This window comes from Mauremys reevesii, linkage group 14 (assembly GCF_016161935.1).
Source record: "Mauremys reevesii isolate NIE-2019 linkage group 14, ASM1616193v1, whole genome shotgun sequence".
NCBI lineage: Eukaryota > Metazoa > Chordata > Testudines > Geoemydidae > Mauremys > Mauremys reevesii.
Window position 1 is genome coordinate 8171232 of NC_052636.1, and position 25724 is coordinate 8196955.

General features: G+C 54.5%; 1 protein-coding gene and 1 long non-coding RNA gene across 2 annotated transcripts in view; one reads left to right on the forward strand and one right to left on the reverse strand.

Moving 5' to 3' along the window:
* LOC120381801 (zinc finger protein 850-like) overlaps positions 1–25724 on the reverse strand; it is a gene marked incomplete at its 5' end in the record, with an annotated part of 159223 nt that overhangs the window by 24694 nt on the left and 108805 nt on the right. The window lies entirely within an intron of this gene.
* LOC120381802 lies at positions 13–23905 on the forward strand. The gene is made up of 3 exons (XR_005588155.1): positions 13–50; positions 15710–15816; positions 23860–23905. It is a non-coding gene; the product is annotated as an uncharacterized LOC120381802 (long non-coding RNA).

Here is a 25724-nt window from a genome sequence, read left to right on the forward strand (position 1 = left end):
CGTCACTTCCGGCCGCTGCGGGGGGAGGCTCCGGGCGCGCGGCAGAGCCGGTAAGAGCCGAGCGGGGCGCGGGGAACAGACACCTGGGCCCGAGACCCCCCCCCCCGCCCTGGGCCGGGCCGGGAGCTGGGGCGGGGCGGGGGGTCCCGGGCGGCCTCCGTGGGGCGGGAAACCCCGGGGGAAGTGAGTGTGTGTCCGTGTCTCGCACCTGCCCCTCCCCGCCGCCCCCTCCCCCTGCCCCCCCGGGCTCCCCGCGGCCCGTGTGAGGGGGGGGAACCGCCCCTGCCCGCGTGCGCTGGAGCGTCCCGTAAAATCCCCCCCCCGGGGGCCCTCACCCCGCCCCGCCCCCCCGCGCTGGGGTTTGTCTCCCCGCTGCCGGGGCGGAGTCTGTGACCCGTTTCCCCCAACGCTCAGACCCGGATATAAAACATCCCAACCCCGCCCCGTTCTCCCGCCTCCGCTGCTGCCGCCGGACCGGGCCGCGCGCGGGCCCCGCCTCGGTAACGGGACCGCGCGAGCCACCGCCCGGATCGACCCTGTGCCCGGGTCCCCGCGGACGGGGCCTTGGGGCCAACGGCGCCGCTTTTCCCCCCGCTCCTCGGTCAGACCCTGGTGGGAACCGCTCAGATCTTATCCCTGATCAACACCTGCCCCGTGTGTGTGTGTGTGTGGGGGGGGTTGGTTTTTTCCCTGTTGTGGTGGGTTTTATTCTGTGTGATTTGTTTTCATACGTGTCTATTGTAGGGCAGCCTAGTGCCTTCAGCTGCCATGTCTCTGTCCAGCTCCCCCTGCTGAGGCAGGATCCGGTCTATGTAGATTATCTCTGTCCTACCTGTTCCTAAAAACTTCCAGGGACAGAGACTCCCCAGCCTCCCTTGTAAGACTATTCCCGAGCTGACCTGCCTTAGCTCTGGGGACACCCACACAGACTGTAGTGGTGAGCAGCTCTGGAGAGAGAGGAGACCCCAGTGAGTGGGCAGCTGGGTAAAGAGACTGAAGTTGGGAGGAGAAACATTGACGTGTCCAAGGTTACCCAGGCTGTCTGTGACCGAGCTAGAAATAGATCCCAGTTCTAGTGCCACCGTACTGCTGTTTCTGAAGGTCTCTGCCACACTGGTGTTTTAGGCACTGGTGCAAACCCTTAGTACAGACAGAATTTACACTAGTGCACTCTGATTGGCACTGGTGCACCATGTCCCAGTTTGAAGCCTTGTGGGGGGATGGGGACACTGACTTCTCCTGACCCATGACCCACACACCCAGCTGTGTGCAGGGACCGCCGCTGAGCTGCCCTGCCCAGACAGCCTGTGCATCCATGGACAAACCACCTCTTCCTGCAGCCTAATACAGTGGGGTCTGGGGACCTTTCAAGCTGCGGGTGATGGGGCTCTGGAGTTACCGGGGTCTGTTCCTGGCTCCGTCCCTGACCTGCTTGGTGACCTGGGGGAAGTCACAGCCCCTCTCTGTTTTCCTCCTCCCCATTGTCTGCTTGGATTGTGATCTCTTTGGGGCAAGGCCGCACTGATTGGTAGAGGTGTTAGTTAAAGCAATTTGGTGGAGGTGTAGGGTGACCAGATGACAAACATGAAATATCGGGACGCGGGGGGGGAAAAAAAAAAAGCCAGAGCGCCCCCCGCCACCAGGCGGCAGTGGCACAGCCCCGTCTCCACCCAACTCTCAGCTCTGACCCCCAATACACTCCCAGCTCCCCCATCCCCTCGCTCCTGGGCCCAGCCTGGACTCCGAGCTGTGCAGCCGAGCCACACTCCGGGCCCCTCTTGCAGCTCCCGGCCCAGCCGCTCCTGGGCTTCATTGCACCAGCCCCACAGTAGAGGCTGCTCCACTCTGTCCCGCCCGGGACACTCGCCCCGGGCAGCCCCGCTCCGGCTGCAGGGAGCTCGGGGACCCCCCCGGACAGGGGGCGAACCAGGCAGCCGGGCCCGGCCCCTCCTGGCAGGAGCGTGTCCGCCCCACGCGTGTCTCCACCCAGGCCTTGCCTGCTCCGCACTGCCCTGCAGGCTGCAGGGCTGGAGCAGCCTCCGTGCTGCGCTCCCAACCCCGGCCATGGCCCGTGTGCAAACCTGGGAGGGAGGAGGAATGCCGCGTGCTTGGGGAAGAGGTGGGACCAGGGGGGGGTGTTGGGGTGGGATCCATGGGGGCTGTGTGGGGGGGGGTGGGGGGGGGGCCAGGGCAGGGATTTGGGGAGGGATCCATGGGGGGAAGGTGGGGGATGGTCGGGGGAAGTGGTGGGTGAAAGCCCCTCCGGGCTCCGTCTATGCACCGGAGCGGAGGGCAAAATTGCTTGTTTGTCCAGTGTCCCGACCAACATCGGTCGGGACGCGGGACAAACAAGCAAATATCGGGACAGTCCCGATAAAATCGGGACGTCTGGTCACCCTATGGAGGTGTGATTGTGATATGAGAAGATCTGGGTCTGAGTCCCCATTGTGTGATGAAAGGAGAGAGGTGCATGTGTACCTGGAGCTTCCAGTCTGTCTCGTTTCTGCACTGAGTGGTGCATGTTGTCAGGAGGAAACGGGACTGTTTGCCATGGGGATGGTCAGCAGTGAGGTGGGATGTGAGAGCAGTCTGTGTGCTTCACGATGGGTGAGTGAATGGAGACTGTTAACTGGAACTTCTGTGAGTAAGGATGAAAGAGTTGTAAAAAGGGGTGAAGGGCTGTTCAATTGACCAAGTGTGCGGCTGTTTCTGGGGAGCAGGCCCAGTATCTGAGTGTAGAACAGGTATTGGTAGCTCCTGTACAGCGTAGCTCACCTGAAACCACATTCTGCCTTAGCAGAGGTAAGCTCTATCCCCTTCTGTTTGCTTCTGAAAGTTGCCTTTCCAGGGCTTTGCTGCCTTTGTGAATTGCAGAATTAGGATTGCATTGGTGTGTACTTTCTCTGCATTTCCTGATTATTACAAGTTTGAGTTTTGCTGATCTCTGTTCTGGAGGGGCACCAGTCAGCTTTGGGCAACCTTAAATCCTGCTTTCATAAAGTTTTAATACGTGAATTTCCTAGCTTTTTGCACAGAGCAATGTTGGCAGGAGGAGTTAGCAGCGCTATAGGCAGTTCTGGGTCTCACACAAGTTTGCAATCAGAGGCACAGGGAAATCCAATGACTTACCCAAGGTCACCCAGCAGGCCCCTGGCAGAGCCAGGAATAGTCTGGGTCCAGTGCTCTCTCCACCTAGGTGCTGCGTGATTCTGAAGTTTTGCTCCTCTCTCCTGTACTTTTTGTTATGGTGGAATGGGAATAATGGTCATGCTTTCAAGTGTCTCTCTCCTCCTCCTGACACCATTTGCAGCTCGGCCTCCCCTTCTTTCAAGTGTTTGCCGTGCGCAGTGGTAACAGAGCCAGCGAGAGAAATCTCTGACATGGTCTGTGCCCCAGCTGGGCCTTCTGCTCCTGGTGCAGCTGTGCCCTAGCTCTGCCCCTCCTCCAAACAGGCCCCCTCCCCTCTACACTCTGGCCTGCCCCTGCACCCCATACACGTGTAACATGTGCCTTGAAACTATTCCTAGTTTAGATTTGGGATGATTAAATTTGTTACCTTCAGCTCCCCCACACTCCAGTTTCCCCCACACTCCCCACCACACTCCCCCACCTTCAGCTCCCCCACACTCCAGTTTCAGTTGTTTGGTGGTGTCCCGATGGTTTTCCCCTGATAGTTTGGGAGGGAGCAAGGCTGGACAGTTGAGTTTATAAAGTAGATGTTCAGTGTCAGCGCTTTGTTCCGTACATATGACCCATACGCTGATCTCTCAGTCACTGAGTCTTGACCAGTGATGAGCTTTCTGTAGACACCTCACAGCGATGTGTTTGGTGTGGTGGGTTTGTCAGGTCTCAGGTGAGAGCTGCTGGCAAACACCAAGTGACCCTTTGCCAAGGGATCTCTGTGTCACTGTCTAACCCTCTAGGCCAGGGAGAGGATGACTTTATGCCAATGGCCTTCAGGGCGGGTGCTGAGTTCACTGCAGTGCCCCATGTCCCCTCTCCATTTGCCTTCTCGCTGTGCTGTCTGGGACGCTGCCCCGCTTCCTGCTCCCCAGGCCACCCCGTGTCTACTCCATGTGCCAGGCTGCTGGCAGCCCCCAGGGAGAGGCCATCCAGCCCCTCAAACTGGTGCCCAACTGCTGGGCCTCAGGCCTTCTGGGGTGCAGCTCTGAGAGTCCCATTGGCCCCTGCCCCAGGGTGCTACGGGGGCACGTCCTTCTCGGGGCACCAGGTGAAACAGCAAAAGAGCCGACTGTCAGCAAACAAGGGTAAATAAAGGAATGGAAGAAAGAAACGGGGAAAGCCCTGTGGACAGCTCCCATCAGGCTATGGGCCCCTCTTACTTCTGAGAGCCCTGGGAGCGTCTCAGTCCCCTTCAGAGTTTAGTGGGTCCCCAGCACAAGCTTTAACCTGCTCCCCCTTTGAGCTCCGGGATCCCCCCCCCCTCAGTGAAGGCCAGAGCCCCGAATGCTGCCAGCCCTCTCCTTGGGGCTGGAAATGCTCCACAGACTGTTCCCTCCCCCGGGTGCCCCCCCCCCCCCCAGAGTAGAGTAGGTCTCTCCTGTTAGCTCCTGCTCCAGTCCTGACAGGCCAGTCCAGACTAAAGCAGCAGTTTAACCCCTTCTATGCCAGTGTGGGGTTTATATAGCCCTTCACAGGCGCCCAGGCCCAGGGAATGGCCCCCTATCAGCCCCATGCCTGGAGACCCACTGGCAGCATTGCCCTTGAGGGTGCTGCTCCCACTCCCTCCCCTCCCCCTTTACTGCCACCGCAGTGCCTGTCACAGTCACTGCCTGAGGGGTGACCCCAGGAGGTGTGTTTTGTTATCCCTCTCCCTGCCCCCTGGATCCGTTCTGCCCCCTCCGTCACTCACCTCTGTCTCAGGAGACAAGGCGGGTGATGGGGCGCGGGCGCTGCTGTGCTGGAGATGGGTGGCAGCCTGGACCCCGCCTTGAAGGTTGCCGGGATGCTGACGTGCCCTGGAGGAGAACGGGGGCTTGGTGGAGACCACAGACCCTTTGTCCCACACTGTGTCCCTGTGAAGCCTGCTCTGCAGTGCTGCCAATTGCTGCTGGTGGCGTTGTGCCCGTAAGTCTCTGTAGCGCTGTCCCCAGTGACTCGAGAGCACGAGCACCGGCCTCAGGCAGACTGGTGAGAAGCAGGGAACAAACCCAAATTGGGTGTGAGGTCTGTATGGAGATTTCACCAACCAAGAATCCAGTGTAAACACTTCAGGCTCTGTAACAGCATCAACGTGGAACCACAGACAGTCCCCTTGGGTGATCCCATAGATCTCACCACGCAGGTGAGCTCACCTTTGTGACAGATGGTCCCTGGCACTGGGCGTTCTCAACCTTTTTATTTCGGGCCCCCCCCCACCCCAACATGCTATAAAAACTCCACAGCCCACATGGGCCACAGTAACCAGAGCTGGCGTTAGGGGAGATGCCACAGGGGCCCCCACAAAGCTCCATCGCTCAGGCCAGGGGTCTCAAACACCCGGGCTGCATGCGGCCTGCGGGGCTCTTGGGTGTGGCCGCCAAGCTCCCCTCTGCCTACCCGCGGGATGGCCCCCGTGGCGCTGCGAGCCCCGTGCCGCTGTCTGGAGCAGCTGGCAGCTCGCCCCTCCCGGCCGGGGGAGGGGGAAAGAGGCAGAGGGCTCCTGCATTGCCTCCTTCCAGGCACCGCCCCCCACAGCTCCCATTGGCCGGGAACCGCGGCCAATGGGAGCATCGCGGGAGGTACCTAGAGGAGCGGCAAGAGAGCGCACGCCCGGAGCCCTGACCCCCCCCGCCCCCGAGGCTGCAGGGACATGGAGCAGCGCGGGGCTGGGGGCCAGGGCAGGCAGGCAGGGAGCCTTCCTTGGCCCCGGTGCCCACTGCTGCCACCCTGGAGCCGCTCTACGTAACCGGAGCCTCCTGCCTCATCCCACACCCCCCCTGCACCCCAGCTCCCTTCCCTGAGCCTCCTTCTGCATCCCACACCCCCCTGCACCCCAACCCCCTGCCCTGAGCCCCCCGCCACACCCCAACTCCCTGCCCTGAGCCCGCTGCCGCATCCCGCAACCCTCCTCCACCCCAGGTCCCTTCCCTCAGCTCCCTGCCACATCCCACACCCCTCCTGCACCCCAACCCCCGGCCCAGAGCCCCCCCCCACACCCCAACTCCCTGATCTGAGCCCCCCGCCCACACCCTCTTGCATTCCACCCACCAATGCCCTGCCCTGAGCTCCCTGCCTCACCCTGCACAGCTCCTGCACCTCAACTCCCTGCCCTGAGCCCCCGCCGCACCCTGCACCATTTCTGCACCCCCTGGGGGCAGCATTGGGGTGGGGACTTCGGGGTAGGGGTTGGATTGGGGCAGGGAGGGGTGGAGTGGGGGCGGGGCCAGAGGCAGCAAAAGGGGGTGTCAGTGATGCGGCCCTCGGTTCAATGCTCTAGTCCTCATGTGGCCCTCGTGCTCATTTGAGTTTGAGACCCCTGGCCTAGGCTTTGGCTTCAGCTCTGAGTGGTGGGGCTCAGGGCCCTGACTTCAGCCCCATGTGCTGGGAGTTCAGCTTTCTGCCCTGGGCCTCAGTGAGTCCAATGCCGGCCTTGCTTGGCGGCCCCCTGAAGCCTTCTTGTGGCCCCCCAGGGGGCCCCCAGTCCCCTGGCTGAGAACCACTGCCTTACCCCACGAATCACAGCAATGTTCAGGTTACTGCCAGTCCCAAAGGACCAGTCACTTCTGTAGGTCCATTGAATCTTAGATCTCCCAACAAAGACAACACTTGTAGGCAGTCCTGTCATAACCTGTATTAATATTTATTTAAAAGGAAAGGACAGTTGTTTACAAAGTTAAAGCAGGTAATCCTATAGATGCAGACGAGTTGCAGTCTGAAATTTCAAAGGTAATACAAGCTTCTGTAATAAGCAAGCTCTGCATATTATTTAGGACTAACCCGGGGTCCGGCCGGGTGGTGCGGTTCCTGCCCCGGGGTTCGGCCCTTCCTGCCATGTGCTCTGTCCGGGAAACTCAGCTAATGGGAAGTCAAGAGCACAACAACAGTTTTGTGTCTCCGTTAACGTCCCATAATAGTCTCTCTGGTGTGGATGGACCTTTCCTGCCAGGCAGGGTGTAATGCATTCGGCTGTCAATCAGCACTTCACCTAGGTAACGTCTCTCTCCTGTCTGGTGATTTACAGAGCCACAGAGGCTCACAATGCAATTAGTCAGATGTTAACCCAGGCAGCAAGTCACAAGCATTCAATGAAGTCTAAACACTAAACACATTCTTATGTTCACAGTCTGTATGAGGAGTATCTACTCATTTGGACTCACTGGGGAGCCACAGAAAGAAACAAGATGTGCTGAGGCAAGAAGGCCCAGTCTCAGAGCCCCCGGGGTCACGCTTGCCAAAGGCTAAAACTAGGCCCAGTCCATGAAGGGGGCACTCCCAGGAGAGGCTCTACAAAGGCTAAAGCATCAAACAACTTAGTTAACCTGAGAGAGCTGCCTTGGGGACAGTGACATGGGGAATCCCCAGAGTGACTCCTTTGATTCTGCTCTTCACTGGTCTTTGGTTCATAGAATCATAGAACTGGAAGGGACTTTGGGAGGTCATCTAGGCCAGTCCCCTGCACTCAAGGCAGGACTCAGTATTATCTAGACCATCCCTGAGGTGTTTGTCCAGCCTCCTCTTAAAAATCCCCAATGATGGAGATTCCACAACTTCCCTATGCTATTTGTTCTGGAGTGTAACCACTCTGACAGTTAGGAAGTTTTTTCCTAATCTCCATCCTAAATTGCCCTTGCTGCAATTTAAGGCCATTACTTCTTGTCCTATCCTCAGAGGTTAAGAATTTTTTCATCCACATCCCTGTAACAACCTTTTATGTACTTGAAAACTATTATCATGTCCTCTCTACTCCAGACTAAACAAACCCAATTTTTTCAATCTTCCCTCATAGGTCATGTTTTCTAGACCTTTAATCATTTTTGTTGCTCTTCTCTGGACTTTCTCCAATTCGTCCACATCTTTCCTCATATGAGGCACCCACAAATGGACACAGTACTCCAGTTGTGGCCTAATCCGCACAGAGTGGAGTGGAAGAATTACTACTTGTGTCTTGCTTACAGTACTCCCTCAAATACATCCCAGAATGATGTTTGCCCATTTGCACTGTTGACTTATACTTAGCTTGTGATCCACTATGGCCCCCAGCTCCCTTTCCGCAGTGCTCCTTCCTGGGCAGGAATTTCCCATTTTGTACGTGTGCACCTGATTGTTCCTTCCTAAATGAAGCATTTTGCATTTGTCCTAATTGAATTTCATCCTATTTACTTCAGGCCTTTTCTCCAGATCATTTTGAATTTTAATCATAGAATATTAGGGATGGAAGGGACCATAGGAGGTATCTAGTCCAATCCCCTGCTCAAAGCAGGACAAATCCCCAGACAGATTTTTGCCCCAAATCCCTAAATGGCCGTGTGACCGGGCGAGTCGGGGCTCAACTCTCCCAAGGGCGGAGGGGAGCCACACCGACTCACTGCAGGTCCTCTATCTCTCAGGGGCTGATCCCCTTCTGGGTTCCTGGCGACAAAGACACAGTCAGGAGGCTTAGTCCCCTGGTGCCGGGGCTGAGCAACAATCAGTACCAGGAGCTCAGGCCCTCGGGGGTGGGGCTGAGCAGCAAAATAGGACAATCAGGAGCTCAGGCCCTTTGGAGCAGGGGCTGAGCAGCAAACAAAGTCGGGAATTTAAGCCCAGGCCCTCAGTCAGGGCGGGGCAGCAAATAGCAGTTCTAGGCTCAGGCCCTCTGGCAGGGGCTGAGCATACAGAGTCAGTAATTGAAGCCCAAGCCCTCAGTCAGGGCGGGGCAGCAAAGCAGCAGTTCTAGGCTCAGGTCTTCGGGCAGGAGCTGAGCAACACAATAGTTCAGGGGCTCAGGTCCTTAAGCAGGAGCTGAGCAAACAATAGGTACGTCCAGACTGCTATGTCTGAGCGCTGGTGTGAGGGGGAGACTGCCACCCGTGAGTCGGGTGGCAGGGGGGACACAGGCCCACCCACTCCACTGTGTCCCAACTCGGGGCCCTGGCAGCGGTTATCACTGCTGCTGGTCAGTGGGGTCCTGACCACAACACACTGACATCGGCACCTCGGTGCCTGCAGCCTGACAGGGGTCGGCTACCCCCGGGCTACTTTCCATATCCCCCTCAGGGCCTACCTCGTCGGTTGCACCGGATCCAGGCCAGTCAAACTGCATCGGCTCCTCGGGACCAGGGCTTGGTGGCAGGTCCGGTAGCTCCTCTGGGAAGTCTGGCCAGGCGGCTCCTCTGGGTAGCAGCAGGGCTGGGGGAGCTCCGGCGGCCCCTCTTCATAGTGGGCGTGGGGGAGTTCCAGCGGCCCCTCTGGGTAACGGTCACGGGGAAGCTCCGGTGGCTCCTCGACATAGCAGGCACGAGGAAGCTCCGGCCAGTCAGGACAGCTGCCTCGGGTCCTGGAGGGTTCCCAGTCAGGAGCTCCCACCGGCACATCTGCTCCTGGCAGTTGCTGGGCTTGTACTGAGCTCTGGTGACCCGCTCTTATACTTCCTGTCCCGCCCCTTGACTTCCAGGGGGCGGGAACAGGTGGCGGTAGCTCCGCCCACTTGGGTGTCTGTACCGGGGCTCCCTCTGCTGGGCAAGAGGGGAGCCACACCGACTCACTACATACCCGCCCCTCAAGTCTGGCTCCCGCTCGTCGGGGCCAGGCTTGTTCATCCCCTCGAGGCGGGATAGGAAGTCCGCGTTGGCGTGGTCTTTGCCAGCCCGATGCTGGACGGTAAAGGCGTAGGGCTGCAAGGCCAGCTACCAGCGCATGATGCGGGCATTGTTATCCTTCATCCGCATCAACCATTGGAGGGGAGCGTGGTCGGTGACCAGTGTGAACAGTGCCCCAAGGATGTAGAAGCGGAGGGCATCGCAGGCCCACTTCACAGCGAGCACCTCCTTCTCCACTACGGCGTAATTCTTTTCCCGGGGAAACAACTTCCGACTGAGGTAGAGCACGGGGTGGTCCCTTCCCTCCACTTCCTGGGACAGGACAGCCCCCAACCCTACCTCAGAGGCGTCTGTTTGAAGGATGAACCTCTGGTTGAAGTCCGGGCTGTACAGAACCAGCTCCTGACAGAGGCACCTCTGGAGCGTCCGGAAGGCAGCTTCGCACTCCGGGGTCCACCGTATCTGCCGGGGGCTGTCCTTGCTTAACAGCCCGGTTAGGGGCGCCGCGATGGATGCAAACTGTGGGATGAACCGCCGGTAGTACCCGGCGAGACCCAAGAACTGCCGGACATGTCGTTTGGTTGTTGGGGTGGGACAGTCCACGAGGGCTTGTACTTTCCCGACAAGGGGTTTGACCCGTCCCCCCCCCCCCCGACAGTATAGCCGAGGTACAGGGTTTCCTGCCAGGCGATACGGCACTTCTTGGGATTAGCTGTTAAACCGGCCTGCCTCAGGGATCTCAGGACCGCAGCGACCCGGTTTAGGTGGTCTTCCCAGTGCCAGCTATAGACCACCACATCATCTAAGTAGGCAGCCGCATATTCACGATGGGACTGCAGCAGGTGGTCCATCAGTCTCTGGAAGGTCGCCGGGGCCCCATGGAGACCGAAAGGCATTTGGGTGAATTGGTACAGCCCGGTCGAGGTGGCAAAGGCGGTTTTCTCCTTCGAGGCCTCCTCGAGCGGGATCTGCCAATAGCCTTTGCTGAGGTCGAGGGTGGTAATATATTGGGCCTCGCCAAGGCGTCCCAGTAGCTCGTCCACCCGGGACATTGGGTAGGCATCGAAGCGGGAGATGGCATTCACCCTCCGGAAGTCGATGCAGAACCGGCGGGTGCCATCTGGCTTGGGCACCAGGACCACTGGGCTACACCATTCACTTTGGGATGGCTCGATGACCCCTAAGGCCAGCATGACCTGGACTTCCTCCTCGACTTCTTAGCGCATCTGGTACGGCAGCGGCCGAGTTGTTTCCCGAACCACCTTCCCTGGCTCGGTCTGGATTGAATGGTAGATCCGAGTCGTGTGACACGGTATCACTGTGAAGGTTTTCTGAAAGGCCTGGAGGAGACAGTTGGCCTGCTTGCTCTGTTCGTCGGTCAGCGATTCTCCGAAGAGGGGCACTGCAGGGTCTTCTATTTGGGATATGCAGGGTCCCAGTTCCGGCTTGGGCGGATAAGGGTTGATCAACAAACCCTCCCGGTCACGCCAGGGCTTCAGCAGGTTCACATGGTACCGTTGGGTCCCCTTACGTTTATCTGGTTGGCGAACCTCGGAGGTGACCGGTCCCACTTTTCGGGTCACTTCATATGGTCCCCTCCAGCGGGCAAACAGCTTGGACTCGCTCGCGGGCAGGAGGAGTAGGACGCGATCCCCGGAGGCGAACTCCCGTGCCTGTGTCCCCTGGTTGTAGGCCCGCTCCTGTCGCCCCTGCGCCATCCTTAAGTTCTCCCATGCCAGGGCCCCGGCCTGGGCTAGATACTCCTGTAGTTTGAGGACGTACTTCAGGAGGCCCTGGGTTGGGGAAGCCGACTGATCCCAGGTCTCACGCATCAGATCTAAGAGGCCTCGGGGTCGGCGTCCGTATAACAGCTCAAACGGGGAGAATTTGGTTGACGCCTGGGGGACGTCCCGGATGGCCAACAGCAGGGGTGGAAGAAACTGGTCCCAGTGGCGGAGCTCCTCCGGGGGGAATTTTTGCAACATCCCCTTGAGGGTTCGGTTAAATCGCTCCACCAACCCGTCCGTCTGCGGGTGGTACACCGATGTGCTGTTTAACCCCTAAGAGCTCGCAAACCTGCTGTAACAGCCGGGAGGTAAAATTCGTCCCTTGGTCGGTCAAGACCTCCTTGGGCAGCCCTACCCGTGCGAAGATCTTCACCAGTTCCCCCGCTATAGCTCGGGCCGTAATGCTCCGCAACGGGACGGCCTCAGGGAAACGGGACGCGTAGTCCACGAGCACCAGGATGTATTGAAAGCCGGTGGCGCTTTTTGGGAGGGGGCCCACGAGGTCCATGGCGACCCGCTCGAAGGGGGTCTCCACCAGGGGCATGGGGATCAGGGGCGCCTTGGAGACCCCAGCAGGAGCGGCTAGTTGGCACTCCGGGCAGGAGCTGCAGTATCTCTTCACATCCTCATAGACTCCCGGCCAAAAGAACCGGGCTGTGATCCGGGCGAGGGTCTTCTCCCGCCCCAGGTGCCCCCCGGCTGGTATATCATGGGCCAGCTTCAACACGGCTCGCCGATGACATTGGGGTACTAGCAGCTGAGTCTGGAGTTCTTGCGTGCGGGGATCCTGGTCGACCCTGTAGAGCCGGTCTCGGCGCAGCTCATAGTGGGGCCACTGGGTGGCTCGCTGGGGGTCAGTAACGGCCCCGTCGACCGCCGCCAGTTGCTCGTAAGCGCGGCTGAGCGTTGGGTCCGCCCATTGATCCTGGCAGAAATCGGTGGTAAGGCGGGGTTCAGGTGCGAGCTCCAGCGGGGGTCCCCCGCCGTCCTCGCCCTCTGCCATGGCCTTGTCCTCAGCGGTCGGCGAGAACTCCTGGTGGTCTGCTTCCAGGGCGGGTGTGGCTCGGAGGACCTCCTCGAAGGTGGGCCAATCCCGACCCAGGATTACGGGATACGCGAAGCGAGGGGCCAGACCGACCACCAGGCTCCGGGTGACGCCCGCGATCGTGAGGGGAACCCGGGCGCTCGGGTAGGGCCGGACGTCCCCATGGATACATTGTAGGTGTATCATCCCCAGGCGGGAATCGGCGGGAGGTCCCAGATCCTGGCGGATTAATGTCTGCCTGCAGCCGGAGTCAATCAAGGCCTGGATCGTCTGACCCCCGACAGCCACAGGGACAGTAAGTTTGGGATTCTGGGTTGGTCGGGCCCGACTGTGCCCTGCACACACTTGTCCGTAACTACAATCCATTGCTGGGCAGTCTCGCTGGAGGTGCCCTGTCTTCCCGCACCTGAAACAGGGACCGAGCTCCGGACGTCTGCTCCGGGAGACTGCTCCCCTCGGGCTCCGAGGGGGGCTTCATTGGGCCCCCGGGGGGCCCTGGCCAGGGGGCGTTGGCCCGGCCCGGGGCTCCGGGCGAGGGTCCGGTCCGTGGCCCAGGTGCTGTGACCCGCTCGGGGGGTTCCCCTTCTTCTCACTGTGGGAGGATTCCAGCCCGGAGCTGGGAGGCCGAAGGGCGGGCCCCACCGGAGTCTCGGCGGCGAGGAAGTCCTCCATAAGCGAGACCGCCGCGGCCAACGTCGCGGGCCGGTGGCGGAGCACCCAGGCCCTTCCTCGGGCAGGCAGGGTGTGGACGAATTGCTCAAGGACGACCTGTTCGACTACTTCCTCGGCCATCCTGGCATCCGGCTGTAGCCACCGCCGGCATGCCTCCTTCAAGCTTTGGGCCACCAGCCGGGGGCGGGTGCCCGGAGGGTACGTCTGGCTCCGGAACCGCTGCCTAAAGGTTTCTGGACTGACGTCCAAGGCATCTAAAATCGCAGCCTTTACCCGGTCATATTCCTTGGCTTCCTCTGTCGCCAGTCCGTGGTAGGCCGTCTGTGCCGCCCCGGTCAAGTAGGGGCCAAAAGGGTAGCCCACTGATCTCGGGCCCACCCGGCAACGAGGGCCACGCATTCGAAGGTGACCAAGAAGGCCTCGGGGTCATCGTCCGGGCCCATCTTGGTCAGTCGCAAGGGGGCGGCTAAGCGTGGCGTCCCAGCGTTCTCCCCTGCTGGCCCCGCAGCAGGGCGTGGGAAGGTGGCCACCAGCTGTTGCAGCTGGTTCCCCAGTTGTTGCACTAATTGCTGCTGCCACTCCAGTTGAGCCACGTGTTGCTCTTGCTGGAGCTGGAGATGGGCGGCATCTTGCTGTCGCTGCTGCTCGAGTTGGGCGGCATGCTGCTGCTGCTGCTGCTGGGCCGTCTGCTGCCGCTCTTGACTCTCTGTGAGGAGCTGGAACCACCGCTCCATGTCCATACTCCGGTAGGGAGGGGGTGGGCAGCTGCCCACCCCCTCTTTCGACCCCTTCTCACAGGGGTCAGGGGTTCAGGGTCCCTGGTCAGGTGCCACGTGTGACCGGGCGAGTCGGGGCTCAACTCTCCCAAGGGCGGAGGGGGGCCACACCGACTCACTACAGGTCCACTATCTCGCAGGGGCTGATCCCCTTCTGGGTTCCTGGCGACAAAGACACAGTCAGGAGGCTTAGTCCCCTGGTGCCGGGGCTGAGCAACAATCAGTCCCAGGAGCTCAGGCCCTCAGGGGTGGGGCTGAGCAGCAAACAGTACAATCAGGAGCTCAGGCCCTTTGGAGCAGGGGCTGAGCAGCAAAACAGTACAATCAGTAGCCCAGGCCCTTTGGAGCAGGGGCTGAGCAGCAAAATAGGACAATCAGGAGCCCAGGCCCTTTGGAGCAGGAGCTGAGCAGCAAACAAAGTCGGGAATTTAAGCCCAGGCCCTCAGTCAGGGCAGGGCAGCAAACAGCAGTTCTAGGCTCAGACGATCAGTCAGGGGCGGAGCACACAGAGTCAGTAATTGAAGCCCAAGCCCTCAGTCAGGGCGGGGCAGCAAAGCAGCAGTTCTAGGCTCAGGTCCTCGGGCAGGAGCTGAGCAAACAATAGGTACGTCCAGACTGCTATGTCTGAGCGCTGGTGTGAGGGGGAGACTGCCACCCGTGAGTCGGGTGGCAGGGGGGACACAGGCCCACCCACTCCACTGTGTCCCAGCCCGGGGCCCTGGCAGCGGTTATCACCGTTGCTGGTCAGTGGGGTCCTGACCACAACACACTGACATCGGCACCTCGGTGCCTGCAGCCTGACAAGGGTCGGCTACCCCCGGGCTACTTTCCATATCCCCCTCAGGGCCTACCTCGTCGGTTGCACCGGATCCAGGCCAGTCAAGCTGCATTGGCTCCTCGGGACCAGGGCTTGGTGGCAGGTCCGGTAGCTCCTCCGGGAAGTCCGGCCAGGCGTGCTCAGGCAGCTCCTCCGGGTAGCAGCAGGGCTGGGGGAGCTCCAGCGGCTCCTCTTCGTAGTGGGCGCAGGGGAGTTCCAGTGGCCCCTCTGGGTACCGGTCACGGGGAAGCTCCGGTGGCTCCTCGACGTAGCGGGCGCGAGGAAGCTCCGGCCAGTCAGGACAGCTGCCTCGGGTCCTGGAGGGTTCCCAGTCAGGAGCTCCCGCCGGCACGTCTGCTCCTGGCGGTTGCTGGGCTTGTACTGAGCTCTGACAACCCGCTCTTATACTTCCTGTCCTGCCCCTTGACTTTCGGGGGGTGGGAACAGGTGGCGGTAGCTCCGCCCACTTGGGTGTCTGTACCGGGGCTCCCTCTGCTGGGTAAGAGGGGAGCCACACCAACTCACTACAGGCCCCCTCAAGGATTGATCTCACAGCCTTGGGTTTAGCAGGCCGATGCTTAAACCACTGAGCTCTCCCTCCCTAGCCTATCCTCTAAAGCACTTGCAACCCCTCCCAGCTTGGTATTGTCTGCAAACTTGATAAGTATAACAGAGGATGTTACTGGGAGGGTTTCACCGTGTCTCAGAGGGTTACACCCTGATGGGAGGGGGCTAGGCCTGTACTGGAATAAAGTTACTCTGTGCTTCACAGTGTGGCAGAACCTAGAGTGTCCATTAACGGGGGAATCAGCATGTGGAATGGACAAAAGCCCCCTCTGCATTCTCTCACATTGCCCTTCTCGTCCTGGCAGGCTATAGATTGACGTCCACGTTGTGCTACAGATTAACGTCCACGTTTTGCTCCAGATCATTTCATCCTCCCAGGGGGAAGGAAATGGCTGCAATGGAGCTGGCTCAGGTAAGGGATTCTCAGGGAGCTGGTGGTGGGTTCTGCTTGGAGGGAGAGGAGCAGTACGTGCATAGGAGGGTAGGAGCTGCTGGAGGTGGTGGGAGGCAGGAAATATCTCGGGTGGAGAAAGGGAGGGGACAGGATGTGACAAACCTGCTGACACTAGTGTAGTTTAGGGTGTGATGGGTTGTCACCCCAGGGGGCAGTCTGGGAACTGCTGCACCCTCTAACCCTCAAGCCGGGCTGGCCCTTCTCACACTGCTTTGCTGGAGCTTCAGCCAGCCTCTCCAAGCCCTGTTATCACCCAACACAACAGCAGGTGGCGCCATGCATCTAACTAAGCTACCTGAGCGCTTTACCTGAGCCACTCAAGGACAGATAGCGACAACAGCCAATTTCCCAGCTCCCCAGCCTTGCACATTTGCTGTAGTATAAATTCAGAATTATACCATCTTATAGTGCACAGGGATCTGTATCATGTAAGCTCATTAATATAGTTCGCCTTCCCCTCGATATGGGAAAGATGTGCACAACAAGCCTGTGCTAACCAAGCTCAGCTTTTCCCCAAACACTTCACTCAAAATGCACTGATTAAGATAAAGCATAAAACAAGTTTATTAATGGCAGAAAGGTAGATTTGAAGTAATTATTGTTAGAACAAAAAAGGAGCCGGTTGATCCAGAGGCGGATATGAATACAGGCTTCTTTATTGTGTTACTTGTTCCCCTTGACCCAACTAAGCACTGGATTAGTTACATCACACACCTTTTATCTAAGTTTGTATGTAAACACCTACATTCGTTACAACACCCCAAAACCCCTTATTAACTAGTAGAGACACTCATACAATTAGTATACCCACCCCTATCCACTATCACAGTATTACACCTATCATAGAGGCGTTTTTACCTTGAAAATACTGTTCTTTGCAATAACGTGTTGCCACAAATTTCCCTAAACAGCAGTTCTCAGGGTATGGAGGAAGGGTCAATGAGCAGTTCTCGGGGAGGGAGGAAGGGGCCATAAGCCAGGGCTTGTTTATGTAGCTGGGAAAGGAAGGGAGGGGGAGATAACATTTATTTTACTTTCTTTCACACAAAGGACATTCATTCCAGCAACTACATTTCTCATGCAGCTGCATCAATGTCAATTCTTACAAGCAACAGAGAGAGGAAAAATATGGCAACTTATTTGTTAAGCAAAGAATTCCTGCCTGCTTATGCCTTTGTCCCCAATGCATGGCAGCACATTAGCAGCTTCCCAGCTGTTTTACTGAACCCTAACGTATCCCAACAATTCTAAGTGATAGCAAACAGATCAAAGCCGATTACTTAGCAGATAACCAAAAACTCAAACTAAGCCTAACATACTAGATGGATAGAATTTGAATTAGCAATTTCTCACCCTGACTGATGCTACAAGCAGTCCCCCAAGTTTCCATACACAAGCTAGAAATCCCTTTACCCTGGGACCAGCAGTTCCCCCAGTTCAGTCTTTGTTCCTCAGGTGTTTCCAGGAGTTCTCTTGTGCGGGGAATGAGGCCAAGAGATGATGTCACACCCCACCTTATGTAGCTTTTCCATATTGTGGGAACCATTTGTTCCAAACTAAGTTCCCAGTCCAGTTTGTGGAAAAATACAGGTACCAAAATGGAGTTCGTTGTCATGTGGTCTAGTCACATGTCTTAGCATGTCCTGCTGAGTCATAGTAGCCATGATTCATAGGCTGGCTGAAACAATCACAGGAAGGCAAAGCTCTTCCACAGTCCATTGTCTTTGTTGATGAGCCATCAGCAGTGTCTGGCTTCTTCATTGTTGTACCTGAAAGGCTCGTTGTGGGTGTTACCCAGAGTAAGCACATTTGAAATACAGATACAGAGTCAATATCCATAACTTCAAATACAAACATGATCCATGCACACAAATAGGATAATCATATTCAGCACATGACGCATCTTGCACAAAATGCTTCATAATTATTTGGCTTAGATCAAGTGTAGTAACTATACCACTATGCTGAATATGGGGGTGTAGTGTCAGATAGGGCCTAATTTCAAGGCATAGGAGTTGGGAATGGAACTTCCCCTCTTTGTGGAACAGGAAATAACCCTCCAGCCCAGGGCTGGGACAACTTCCAGTGCTGGAGCCTGAATCTACTGGCACTTCATTAGTTACCCCCACCCGCAATCTTTGTGATACTGCAAACTTTATCCATGATGATTTTATATTCTGTTCTAGGTCATTGATAAGAATGTTAAATAGCACACGGGCAAAAAGCAATCCTTGTGGGAACCTGCTAGAAGTAAATCCACTCAACCATGGTTCCCCATTTACAATCCCAGTTTTTAATCTATTTAATGTATGTTGTGTTTATTTTGTATCATTCTAGTTTTTTAGTCAAAATATTGTGCTGAATCAAGTCATATGCCTTACAGAAGTCTAGATATACCGTATTGTTCCGAGTATAGGCTGCTCCTGATTATAAGCCGCACCCTTAAAGTTTGGTGCTATTTTAAAAAAAAATAAATTTTTAACTTTTTTTAACTTAAAGAAAATATACACATTAGTAGAACAGTAAAACAGTATTTTATTTAATGAATAGGAAGACATGTACCAGTATTTTTAACACTTTTAGCACTTTTGGTAGTCCTGCTTTTGACGGCATATGTTATATACTCAGAAATATTGAAAACTATTTTGTAGTTATACTGTAAATAAAGAAGGGAAAAGGAATGGACAACAAGGAGACTGAGGGAACAGTTCTCATCCTCTCCCCTGCACAACAATCAACAACATTAGCAAATGTTCTTAAGTCATCCCTCTGAGAAATTTTAGTCACTTTCACTGCCTGTCTCTCCATCAATACCGGTATCTGCTCAGGTTTTCATCACTACTTCCAATGCTTTCTACATCACTCCCACTGTTTTCTTCATCATTCTCCTGATCCACTTCTTTCTAATCTTCCCACCAGTGATGAGCTGCCAAAATACTAACAACCGGTTCTCTCCTCCTCCTCACCCCAGGAGGGGTCATGCCCCCCCCCCGGGGACTCCTGCCCCATCCAACCCCCCCCAGGTTCCTTGACAGGCCCCCCCCGACCCGTGCCCTATCCACCCCTCTTCCCTGCCCCTGTCTGCCCCGTGCCACCCCATCCAACTGTGACGGAGCGATTCTGGCGGGACCCAACTGAGAGTGCCAAATCAGGACCAATTGCTTAAACAGGGCAGTTACAGCCCTAGGCTGGGGTTTTTCCACCTCTAAGGCAAACCAAACCAGCCAGACAAAAGGGACTTTGGTCTCACCCCACTGGCTAACCACAAGTCACACAAGCAATTTCCTTAGACACTCCAGTCTCCCAGTATCACCACCAGTGCACTCGTCCTGGGGATAAATGGTTATGAAAACCAACACCCCAATAAAAGAAAAAGGTTCCCTCGATCCCAAAGGACCAAGCCCCAGACCCAGGTCAATATACACATCAGATCTTACCCACAAATCACGCTGTTGCCAATCCTTTAGAATCTAAAATCTAAAGGTTTATTTACAAAGGGAAAAAGGTAGAGAAGAGAGGTAGAATTGGTTAAATGCATTCAATTACATACAGTAATGGCAAAGTTCTTAGTTCAGGCTTGCAGCAGTGCTGGAGTAAACTGCAGGTTTAGATTAAGTCTCTGGAATACATCCCCCACCGGGATGGGTCGTTCAGTCCCCTGTGTAAAGCTTCAGTTTGTAGCAAAGTCCCTCCAGAGGTCAGAAGCAGGATTGAAGACAAGATGGAGATGAGGCATTAGGCTTATATAGACTTTTCCAGGTGTAAGAATCCCTTTGTCTTCACTGTGGAAATTTACAGCAAAAAACATGGAGTCTGGAGTCACATGGGCCAGTCCCTGCATACTTTGCTGAGTCACAAGGCGTGTCTGCCTTCTCTCCATGGGTCAATTATGTAGCTGATGGCTCTTTAATGGGCCATTAAGCCAGCTATGCCGGGCTAACATCAGCTTGTCTGGGACACTTCCCAGAGGCAGAGCAGAATACAAACTATAGACATTACAGAGCCAATACTTATAACTTTAACTACAAAATGATACACAGACATACAGACAGCATAATCATAACCAGCAACCCAGAACCTGGTCTTAGACACCTTATATGACCCCCTTTACTTAGGATTTGGTGCCACTACAGGACCTTGGTTGCAACCCATGTTCTATATGGTCCCCATTTATATCAATAACGTCACACCAACCCCTTCTCTCATTCCTGATGGCACCCCGGGACCCGCACCCCATCCAACCACCCCTTCTCTCTGTCCCCTGACTGTCCCTGGAATCCCTGCCCCTAACTGCCCCCCACCGCCCCATCCTACCCCTGCTCCTTCCTGACTGCCCCCAGGATCCTTGCCCCCGTTCAATCCCCCTGTTCCCTGCCCTCTGACCGCTCTGACACTAGTCCACCCCCCCAACTCCCCTGCCCTCTATCCAACACCTGCTCCCTTACCGTGCTGCCTGGAGGTGGGGCCCAGCTGGGCTGGGGCTGGAACCGGAGCCACCTGGCCGATGTCGGGGCAGGAACCACGCCGCCCGGCCGGCCCCCGGGGGCTGGGGCAGGAACCGCGCCGCCCGGCCGGACCCGTGGGCGAACCCCAGGGCAGGAACCGCGCCGCCCGGCCGGACTCCGGGGCAGGAACCACGCTGCCCGGCCGGACTCCGGGGCAGGAACCACGCCGCCCGGCCGGACCCCGGGGGCCGGGGCAGGAACCGCGCCGCCCGGCCGGACCCTTTGCTCTGAAATTACCGTATCGTCCTGATTGTAGGCCGCACCCCTAGTTTAAAGACTTACATTAGGGAAAAAAGTGCGGCCTATACTCGGTACAATATGGTATTACATCAATAATATTAGCTGCAACCAAACTTTTGATCTCATCTAATAAGGATATCCAGTTAGTTTGATAGGATCTATTTTCTCTAAATCTTTGTTAATAGGTACTAATTATATTACTTTCCTTTAATTCTTTATTAACGAAATCCAGTATCGACTGCTGCATTATTTTGCTCAGTATTGATATCAGACTGACACTCTTGTAATTAGCTGGGTCATCTCTTTTACACTTTTTAGTATTGGCACAGCATTAGCTTAATTCCAGTCTTCTGGAATTCCCCAGTGTTCCAAGTCCTAATTACAATCAACATTAATAGTCCACCACGCTCCTCCACCAGGTCTTTAAAAACTCTTGGATACAAGTTATGTGGACCTGCTTATTTAAACATGTCTAACTGTAATAGCTGCTGTTTAATGTCCTTGTGAGTTCTTGTTGGAATGGAAAGAGTGTCAGCGTCAACATCTTATGATACGAGTACAGCATCTGTTTTTCTCCAAATCCAGGAGAGAAATATTTATTGAGGACTTTTACCTCTTCTGCATTATTTTTGATAATTCTGCCATTTCCGTCTAGTAATTTATCACTACCATTGTTAGGATTAATATACTTTTCAAAACTTCCTTCTTATTTTCATTGATTGGTCATTGATTTCTGATAGCTTCCCTTACCAATTTTCTACAATTCTGACCTTCTAACTCAGGGCTGAGCAACCTTTCAAAGTCTTCATTTATTCACTCTAATTTAAGGTTTTGAGTGCCAGTAATACATTTTAACATTTTTAGAAGATCTTTCTCTGTCTATAATATGTAACTAAACTATTGTTGTATGTAAAGTAAATAAGGCTTTTAAAATGTTTAAGAAACTTCATTTAAAATTAAATTAAAATGCAGAGCCCCCCGGACTGGTGGCCAGGACCCGGGCATTGTGAGTGCCACTGAAAATCAGCTTGCGTGCTGCCTTCAGCACCCGTGCCATAGACTCATAGACTTTAAGGTCAGAAGGGACCATTATGATCATCTAGTCTGACCTCCTGCACAATGCAGGCCACAGAATCTCACCCATCCACTTCTATAACAAACCCCATGCCTATGTCTGAGTTATTGAAGTCCCCAAATTGCGGTTTGAAGACCTCAAGCTGCAGAGACCCGTGCCCCATGCTGCAGAGGAAGGCGAAAAACCTCCAGGGCCTCTGCCAATCTGCCCTGGAGGAAAATTCCTTCCCGACCCCAAATATGGCGATCAGTTAAACCCTGAGCATGTGGGCAAGACTCACCAGCCAGCACCCAGGAAAGAATTCTCTGCCATAACTCAGATCCCAACCCATCTAACATCCCATCACAGACCACTGGGCATACTTACCTGCTGATAATCAAAGATCAATTGCCAAATTAATTGCCAAAATTAGGCTACCCCATCATACCATCCCCTCCATAAATTTATCAAGCTTAGTCTTAAAGCCAGATATGTCTTTTGCCCCCACTACTCCCCTTGGAAGGCTGTTCCAGAACTTCACTCCTCTAATGGTTAGAAACCTTCGTCTAATTTCAAGTCTAAACTTCCTAGTGTCCAGTTTATATCCATTTGTTCTTGTGTCCACATTGTTACTAAGCTTAAATAATTCCTCTCCCTCCCTAATATTAATCCCTCTGATATATTTATAAAGAGCCATCATATCCCCCCCTCAACCTTCTTTTGGTTAGGCTAAACAAGCCAAGCTCTTTCAGTCTCCTTTCATAAGACAGGTTTTCCATTCCTCGAATCATCCTAGTAGCCCATCTCCAAACCTGTTCCAGTTTGAATTCATCCTTCTTAAACATGGGAGACCAGAACTGCACACACTATTCCAGATGAGGTCTTACCAGTGCCTTATATAACAGTACTAACACCTCCTTATCTCTGCTGGAAATACCTCTCCTGATGCATCCTAAAACCGCATTAGCTTTTTTAATGGCCATATCACATTGGCGGCTCATAGTCATCCTGTGATCAATCAATACTCCAAGGTCCTTCTCCTCCTCTGTTACTTCCAACTGATGCGTCCCCAATTTATAACTAAAATTCTTGTTATTAATCCCTAAATGCATGACCTTGCACTTTTCACTATTAAATTTCATTCTATTACTATTACTCCAGTTTACAAGGTCATCCAGATCTTCCTGTATGATATCCTGGTCCTTCTCTGTGTTAGCAATACCTCCCAGCTTTGTGTCATCTGCAAACTTTATTAGCACGTTCCCGCTTTTTTTGCCAAGGTCAGTAATAAAAAGGTTAAATAAAATTGGTCCCAAAACTGATCCCTGAGGAACTCCACTAGTAACCTCCTTCCAGCCTGACAGTTCACCTTTCAGTATGACCCGTTGTAGTCTCCCCTTTAACCGGTTCCTTATCCACCTTTCAATTTTCATATTTGTCCCCATCTTTTCCAATTTAACTAATAATTTCCCATGTGGAACCGTGTCAAATGCCTTACTGAAATCGAGGTAAATTAGATCCACTGCATTTCCTTTGTCTAAAAAATCTGTTACTTTCTCAAAGAAGGAGATCAGGTTGGTTTGGCACGATCTACCTTTTGTGAAACCATGTTGTATTTTGTCCCAATTACCATTGACCTCAACGTCCTTAACTACCCTCTCCTTCAAAAATTTTTCCAAGACCTTACATACTACAGATGTCAAACTAACAGGCCTATAGTTACTCGGATCACTTTTTTTTCCTTTCTTAAAAATAGGAACTATGTTAGCAATTCTCCAGTCGTACAGTACAACCCCTGAGTTTACCGATTCATTAAAAATTCTTGCTAATAGATTGCCTACCCCTGTTCTAACTAATATTCTTTACTACTGACTTCCCTTTTCTTCCTTATATTTTATTTGGAGAGTGTTTCCTACCAGGGAGCCTTTAGTAGGGTCCTGAGCCAGCCCCATCTCCTATATCAAGCTCTGGCTAGTAGGTATGTGATAAATGTGAAGACCCTGCCTCCGTCTGTCAGCTGGGAGACACAATGGTTTTCTCTTTCTACCCTCTGATGCCGCCTGTCTGTTCTAGGTAAGGTGGGGTGGGACTCTGTTAACATGTGCCTCCTGGGGCTTCCATTTACCTGGTGCCGCTGTTCCGTGAATAGTGGGGTTGTGAGTGGGGCAGCAGGTACTGAGTGTTGGACTCTTGCTCTTTCAGGAGTTGGTGACTTTCGAGGAGGTGGCTGTGTATTTCACCAAGGGGGAATGGGCTCTGCTGGACCCTTTTCAGAGAGCCCTCTACAGGGATGTCATGCAGGAGAACTATGAGACGGTGACTTCGCTGGGTAAGGAGTCCTGTCCCCTGGGTTATTAGAACCTGTGGGGTCTCTGAAGAACCTGAGTAGTAATAACTTTATACCTTTATTCGTCATATAAGTTTTGACAAGTTTCCTTGCCCCCCCCCCTTTTTTGCCTTATCTCCCACCCACTAGAATCATTTTTGGACATGTGCCTTTTTGGTGCTGTCAGTCATTTTAAAATTGCATTGAATGTATCCTCATTAGCTACATTAGTAACTATATTAATCACTGTAGCTTTCATGCCTTTTCCTCATTTTAAGAGGAAAATATGCTGCCTGTAGAATTCTAAATTGAGTAAATAGGTGTGTGACTCATGCCTGGCTTGTGTGACAGTCAGATGAGCTCTTTTAGGAGAGCGTGTAATGTTGCCGTTCAGGATCCCATGGCTGAAGGGATAAGCGAGCCGTGGGAGGGACGGAGACGGGGGGTAGTAGATATGCCAGGACATGGGGCGGGTGTGTGCAGGGTTAGAGCTAAGAAGCAGCAGGGAGGTAGGAGGCTGTGAGAGACGAGGAGAAAATACAAGAAGTTCTCAAGGTGCCGGGAGGTGGTGCTGGCTGAGTGTAATGGGAAGAAGCGGACGGGAGAGTGGGGGAAGGGCACCCAGGAAGTGGGGTGGGTGGGTCAGTGGGAGGGAGGAGAGGTTTGGGGATCTGGAGCTGTGGGGGATCCCAGACCTTTAACCCCAAATCCCTACCGAAGCCTTGTTGCTTTAAAGCCTCCACTCCAGTTTTAGTTCTGTTCAGTTTCACTTTATTATACATTTTTTCCCCCAAATATTATTATTTTAACTCTTGACCTCCCTCTCCCACTCATTACCCCCCTCCTCACATAACCTCCCCATCTCCTATGCACAGCAACCCCGGCCACCGATCTTGAGTCCTTGCTGCATCCTCCCTCCCAGAGCAGGGAACCCTACCCAGGGACAAATGGGCACTTCGTTGATGATGTCACAGGGTGGTATAGTCTGTACAATTTTTACACCTATAAGATTACATATTCCGAAGCCCTTCACACCAGTCAGGCTTATCTCTATACGCCGATACAGTGTGTTCCCCAGTGTTCCCTTCCCAGCTCTGATGCCGCAGAGCCTGGCCTGTGTCCCTGTCCCTGTTCCCGTTCTCCCCCTAACCAACATTCAACATTCATGGGGCCTCATCTGGAGCACTGTGTCCAGTTTTGGGCCCAACACTATAAGAAGGATGTGGAAAAATTGGAAAGCATCCAGCGGGGGGCAACAAAAATGGTTAGGGGGACTGGAACACATGACTTCTGAGGAGAGGCTGAGGGAACTGGGATTGTTTAGTCTGCAGAAGAGAAGAATGAGGGGGGATTTGATAGCTGCTTTCAACTACCTGAAAGGGGGTTCCAAAGAGGATGGATCTAGGGGTACGTCTTCACTACCCGCCGGATCGGCGGGTAGCAATCGATTTCTCGGAGTTCGATATATCGCGTCTCATCTAGACGCGATATATCGAACTCTGAACATGCTCCTGTCGACTCCGGAACTCCACCACCGCTAATGGTGGTGGCGGAGTTGATGGGGGAGCCGCGGACGTCGATCCCGCGGCGTGAGGACGGGTAAGTAATTCGAACTAAGGTATTCGACTTCAGCTACGCTATTTGCGTAGCTGAAGTTGCGTACCTTAGATCGAACTCCCCCCCCCCCCCCCCAGTGTAGACCAGGCCTAGACTGTTCTCAGTGGTAGCAGATGACAGAACA